The 5818-nt window shown below is 41.8% G+C and overlaps 1 pseudogene; it reads left to right on the top strand.

Moving 5' to 3' along the window:
* Positions 1-1415: 1415 nt before the first annotated feature.
* On the top strand, positions 1416-3147 carry LOC119350902 (annotated as a pseudogene).
* Positions 3148-5818: the final 2671 nt, after the last annotated feature.

Below are 5818 nucleotides of genomic sequence, written 5' to 3'. Positions count from 1 at the left end.
GGCTGGCCCGGAAATAGAATAAATTCCAGCATAAATTACTCATGCTTGAACTTGCTTTTGCTATTGTGGATTTAGTTGTGTGTCTCTCCATAGCAAACTTGATGGCATGGACGTGAAAGGGGCTATCGTCGTGCTTGCCAAACAAGCTTGAAGATTGATAGATCACCCTGAAAGTCTAGTTGCAAGACTACTAAAAGCTAAGTATTTCTCTGCAGGAGATTTAGTGGATACGGTTTTTACCGGAAATGCTTCGGCAGTTTGGCGAGGAATTGAGCATGGACTCCAACTAGTGAAGAGAGGCATGATATGGCTAGTGGGGAATGGTAGTAAAATTCGGATATGGAGAGATCCCTGGATCCCTAGGGGTCCATCTCTACGACCTATTTCGCCAAAAGGAAGATGTCGACTCAAAAAAGTCTCTGATTTACTTGATGTGCATGGGCGATGGAACATGGAGATACTGAACAAATACTTCTGGCCAGTGGACGTTCAGACCATTTGCTCCATCAGAACGTCTCTCAGTCAGGAGGAAGATTTTATCGCATGGCATCCGGGAAAATTTGGCACCTTTTCTGTAAAAAGTGCATATCATCTTGCGATGTGTGAACATGTTCAGGAACATAATGCAGGAGCAAGCAGTATACGTCCGGAGGGGAATCGGCTGTGTTGGAACCTAATTTGGCAAGCTACTGTCCCACCCAAAATGCGTTCATTCGCATGGAGAGTCGCAGTAGATGCCTTGCCAACGAACAGCTGCAAAGCAAGGCGACATCTAAATGTACCTGCTCAGTGTCCTTTATGCGGCGCAGATGAGGAGAATTCATTTCATGCACTGATTGTGTGTCCGCATGCAAGGAGCCTATGGGAAGAGATGTATGAGGAATGGCAGCTACCAGAGAAGGCCAAGTTAATTAATACGGGATCAGAATGGTTGTTTGGCATCTTAGCTGAGCAGCCGGCCGTGACAAGGGCGATGATAATCATGCTTCTATGGAGGATCTGGAGCTTACGTAATGACCTAGTCCATGGTAAAGCTGCTCCACCATTGCATGTTTCTCGTTCATACTTGTGTACTCCCTCCGTTCCTAAATACTTGTCTTTCTAGGCATTTCAACAAGTGACTACATACGGAGCAAAATGAGTGAATCTACACTCTAAAATATGTCTACATACATCCGTATATAGTAGTCATTTGAAATGTCTAGAAAGACAAATATTTAGGAACGGAGGGAGTAGTTACCTGGCATCTTATAATCAATCACAACGGCTCAGTGTTGAGGATATTATTAAAGGCAAGTCCCGAGTTGAGGAGGTATCTACCAGGCAGCCACCGCCTCAAGTGCCAAAGAAGACGTGGCCCAATCCACCCTCGGGTTGGACGGCCCTGTCGGTTCATGGCTCATTCATAACAGGAAATGGCGACGCGGGTACTGGAATGGTCCTTCGAGATTCCGATGGCTCTGTAATCTTCTCTGCTTACAGACATCTATTTCATTGTAAGGATGCTCTTGAGGCGGAGATCAGTGCCATCCTGGAGGGGTTATCAATGAGCTTTCAACGCTCCGAGCTTCCAATAGTAATCCAATCAGCAAATTCAGTGGCCATTGCTGCTTTGACGGACGATTCGCTTTGGTCAGCCTATGGACATCTGATGATGGAAATCAAGAAGCTCCTGCAGCTTCGTGGGTTTGTTCCGCTTTTAATTGATCGTAATCAAAATAGTGTTGCTCGTAGTCTAGCTAATGTAGGGAGAACTGGAGGTAGCACCGCCTGTTGGTTGCACCAGGTTCTAGACAGTATCAAACAGCTTGTATTAGCTGACTGTAACGCTATTTCTAAGGAATAAGAACCCACTTTATTCGCAAAAAAAAATGATAACGTGTTCAACCCATCAACGGATGCCGTTTCACCCTTGCGACGCAGCACGTGGAACAAGGCGGGGGATCCGGGCTAATCTTCACGCAGTACACGGCGGACGTGATTAGTCTCACGGTGTATTACTGCTCAGGCATCGCCTGCGTTATCGTCGACCCCTACATCTCCAGGAGGATATGCCAGTACGCCCGCGGCTCAAGGTACGTGCACCCTACACCATGTACCTTGCATTAAATTTCATGTTGGAAATTTAAACAAAACGGACTCCGTGAACCTCTGGAGCTTCTTTTGTTTTTACAATAAGCAGCTCTCCACGGGCAAAGATCGAACCGCCCCGCACCATCACGGGCAAGGACGTGTTGGCCCCTAAAGTGGGCGTCATTCTCCTCCGGAGGCCCGTCGGCTGATTACCCGGAATTCATCAAGCCTGACATAGCTGCACCGGGAGCCAACATCTTAGTAGTAGTGGGAGATTCCTATGCAACTATGTCAGGGACGTCCATGGCGGCCCCACATGTAGCGGGCATCGCCACACTGCTCAAAGCTCTCCATCCAGACTGGTTTCCTGCTGCAATAAAATCAGCCATCGTCACCATTGGTAATAACTCTGTGTACATGCAAGTAGAACATCCAATTCCTAGCTAGACTAGATCATGCACTTGCGGTGTTTAATTACCTATGTTTTTTTGGTCTTGCTTGAATGGTACAATTAAGCCAATATAGCCGATGAACGCGGCATGCCCATACTGGCGGAAGGACTGTCGCGTAAGGTCGCCAACCCTTTCGACTATGGAGGTGGGAACATCAACCCCGGCGGGGTAGCTCATCCAGGCCTGATTTACGACATTGATCCACACGATTACAACAAAATCTTCCGATGTGCCATCGTCAAGAAGGGGTCATCAACATCTGCGGTATGCAACAACACTGCTATGCTACCAGCGTATAAACTCAACACGCCGTCCATCTCAGCTCCTGATTTGAGGGGTCCAATCACCGTCACGATGATGGTGACCAATGTCGGAGAGGCTCATTCTATGTATCATGTCGTAGTCCAGAGCCCAGCCGGAGTCAAGATGGAGGTTTGCCCGCCTGTTCTTGTGTTCGATGCTGCGAAGACAGTCCGGAAATTTGACGTGAAGTTGTCACCTATGTGGAACTTGCAAGGGAACTACACATTTGGCAGTGTTATTTGGCAGAATGACCGACAAGTAGTGAGGTCCAGTTGCAGCTCGGATTACAATTCAGGATTTCTTGGCGGATGTTGCATAATGATAAAAAATCCCATCCCCATGATTAAAATAAAAATCATACCCACATGACACCGACTAGGAAACCATGTCACTTGACATATGGGCCCTCTCTCTCTATCTTTCTCGTTCTTTACATTTCGCACTTCGTAGAGTTTAAACAGTGTTGTCGTCCTTTTTATAGTTGTGTGTGTAAGTTTATATTGGCTATGTGCATCCTAGTAATACAAAGACTAGGTGTACAGTTGTTATGCTTTTGTATCCCTTGATACTACATTACAATTTAATAAAAGCCCCCTTCGTGAAAAATAGGTCGCTCGCATGTCCTCAAAGGCTTGGAAGTGCTGGCTAGTGTGTGCAACTAGTTCAATGCCACTGTAAAAAAACAATCTCAAAAAAGTGTCGTTGTAAAAACATTCTTACAACAAGATACTCTTCAAGTTGGGTGCCTTCCAAGATCCTAAAGATGACACGCTTTATAGTTGAACGGCTAGCCAGGTAGAATTTAATATGCATGAGGGTTAGCTCCCAACCACTGCTTACCAAATGATGTCAAGCTTTTCCGAAATGGGATCCCTAAGTGCATGATATGTGGCTAGTGATAAGGCTTCAAGTGCCAAATGCAAGATCAACTTGGAAAAGGTTCGCCGGCCTAAGGATCTTAGATGCCTTAAAATTCTTAACTTACAAAAATTTGCCACCAAACTTTGAATACGATTGCTTCCGTTTGCATGGACAGACGATACCAAGTTTTGGATTGGCCTTGGCAACCCCTGCAACGACAAAGGTAGACACATGTTCGGAGCGGCTACCTCAGTCACCATTGGCAGAAGGCAAGGTACTAGAACTCCCCGTGGCTTGAGGGTATTTGAGTGAAGGACTTGGCCCCCAACTTCTTTTCTATTTCGTTCAAGACATCTAAATCGATGAGAGAGGTCTTGCACAATGACAGATGGGTGGGGTGGATTGACACGTGGCATGGCCTTACTGTGCGACATCAAGGAGTTTTGTCACTTGTGGGAGAAGCTCATGCCCATCCACCTGCAGCAGGCGGACGGAGGATTTCATTTTATGGAAGTTCACCTCGGACGGCACCTATTCCGCCGCCTCGTCCTACAACATGCAATTCGCGGCTTACACTGCCTCTGGTTTTTCAGCACTCGCCGTCACCCCGACGGCCGGCGGCCTCAACCACAAGGCGACCTCCTACTTGGCACAGGGAAACAAGCACCCTTTTTGGGCTGGCCCAGGCGCGGGACGGGAGACCCACTTTTTCTAATTTCTCTTATTTGCTTTTTGTTTTTGCCTGTTTAGATTATTTCTTATTTAAAACAAATCGAGATTCCAAAAATATTCCTAATATATCAGTAACTGATGAGAATTTTCTAAATAAACCACAAAATGTTTCATCGATTAAAAAATGTTCATGATTTCGAAAAGATGTTCGCATATTCAGAAATAGGTTCACGATCTTTGGAAATAATCTTCGAGTAATAAAAAAAGTTCATGAGTTTGGAAAAATGTTCCTGTCTTCTAAAGAAAATTCATGGATTCGAAATATGTTCATGGAGTTATTTCCTTTTTTCACAAATATCAAAAAAGTTTGTGAATTACAAAAACAATTAGTAAAATTCAAAAAATGTTCCCGAATTTGAAAAATATGAATGCATTTAAGGAAATGTTAATCAAACCCAACTAATGGTTAGTGAATTCTAAAAAACTTGTCCCTAATTTTAGAAAAATATAAAAAATGTTGACAAGTTCAAAACAGCTTCCTGAATTTACAAAAAGTTCAGGAATTCATAAATTATTCACAAACTTCCCGAAACCTGATGTGAAAAAAGATGTACTCAGAAAAGAACAAGAAATAAAATGATAAAAGGAAAAAGGAAAGTCAAAAGAAAATAGAAGGGGGAAAGAAAAAGAAAGAAAAAACAAAAGTAAAACATTTCTTGAATTTCATGAAAATAAATAGAAGGGGAAATAAAAAGAAAGAAAAACTTAAATAAAACGAAACCTAAAGGAAAACCTAAAAGAAAGAAAATAATAGCTAATGTCGGTTATGGGAAGGTTCTAATGCCGTCCCAAACCATTTTTTATTTTCCTAGTTATTTCTTGAAATTTTAACTTTTCTTTCCTTTTTCCTTTAAACCTTTTTACTTTATATTTTTGTTTTAGTTATTCATTCTTTTTTTTATTGTTTTATTTCGAAATTTCACTTATATTTCTTGCAATACAAGAACATTTATGTAAATTGGTGGACACTTATTTAAAATTTGAACGTTTTTTGAAATTGTTTGAACATTGTTTGAATTCAAAATTGTTAATCAACTTCGAAAAAAATTCATATTATTCTGTAGTTCCGAACATTTTTAAATTTGTGAACATTTTTTGATGCCATGAATAGTTCTTAAATCCTGAACATTGTCCAAATGCATGAACATATCTTGCAAAACTTGAACATTTTCTAAAGGCAAACACTTTTTATAAATTCATCAATTTATTTTAAAATTTGGACAGTTTTTGACTTCACGAACATTTTTTTGTAATTTGGGTACAATTTTTGAATATTTAGAACATTTCTAAAAATTCACGAATATTTTTCAAATTCATGAGCATTTATCATTTCCCAAAGATTTTTGAGTTCACAAATTTTTTGTGCACAATTCTCAACTTCTTGGAAAATCTGAATT

This window comes from Triticum dicoccoides, chromosome 1B, assembly GCF_002162155.2.
Source record: "Triticum dicoccoides isolate Atlit2015 ecotype Zavitan chromosome 1B, WEW_v2.0, whole genome shotgun sequence".
Taxonomy (NCBI): Eukaryota; Viridiplantae; Streptophyta; class Magnoliopsida; order Poales; family Poaceae; genus Triticum; species Triticum dicoccoides.
This window is presented reverse-complemented; position numbering and strand designations above follow the sequence as displayed.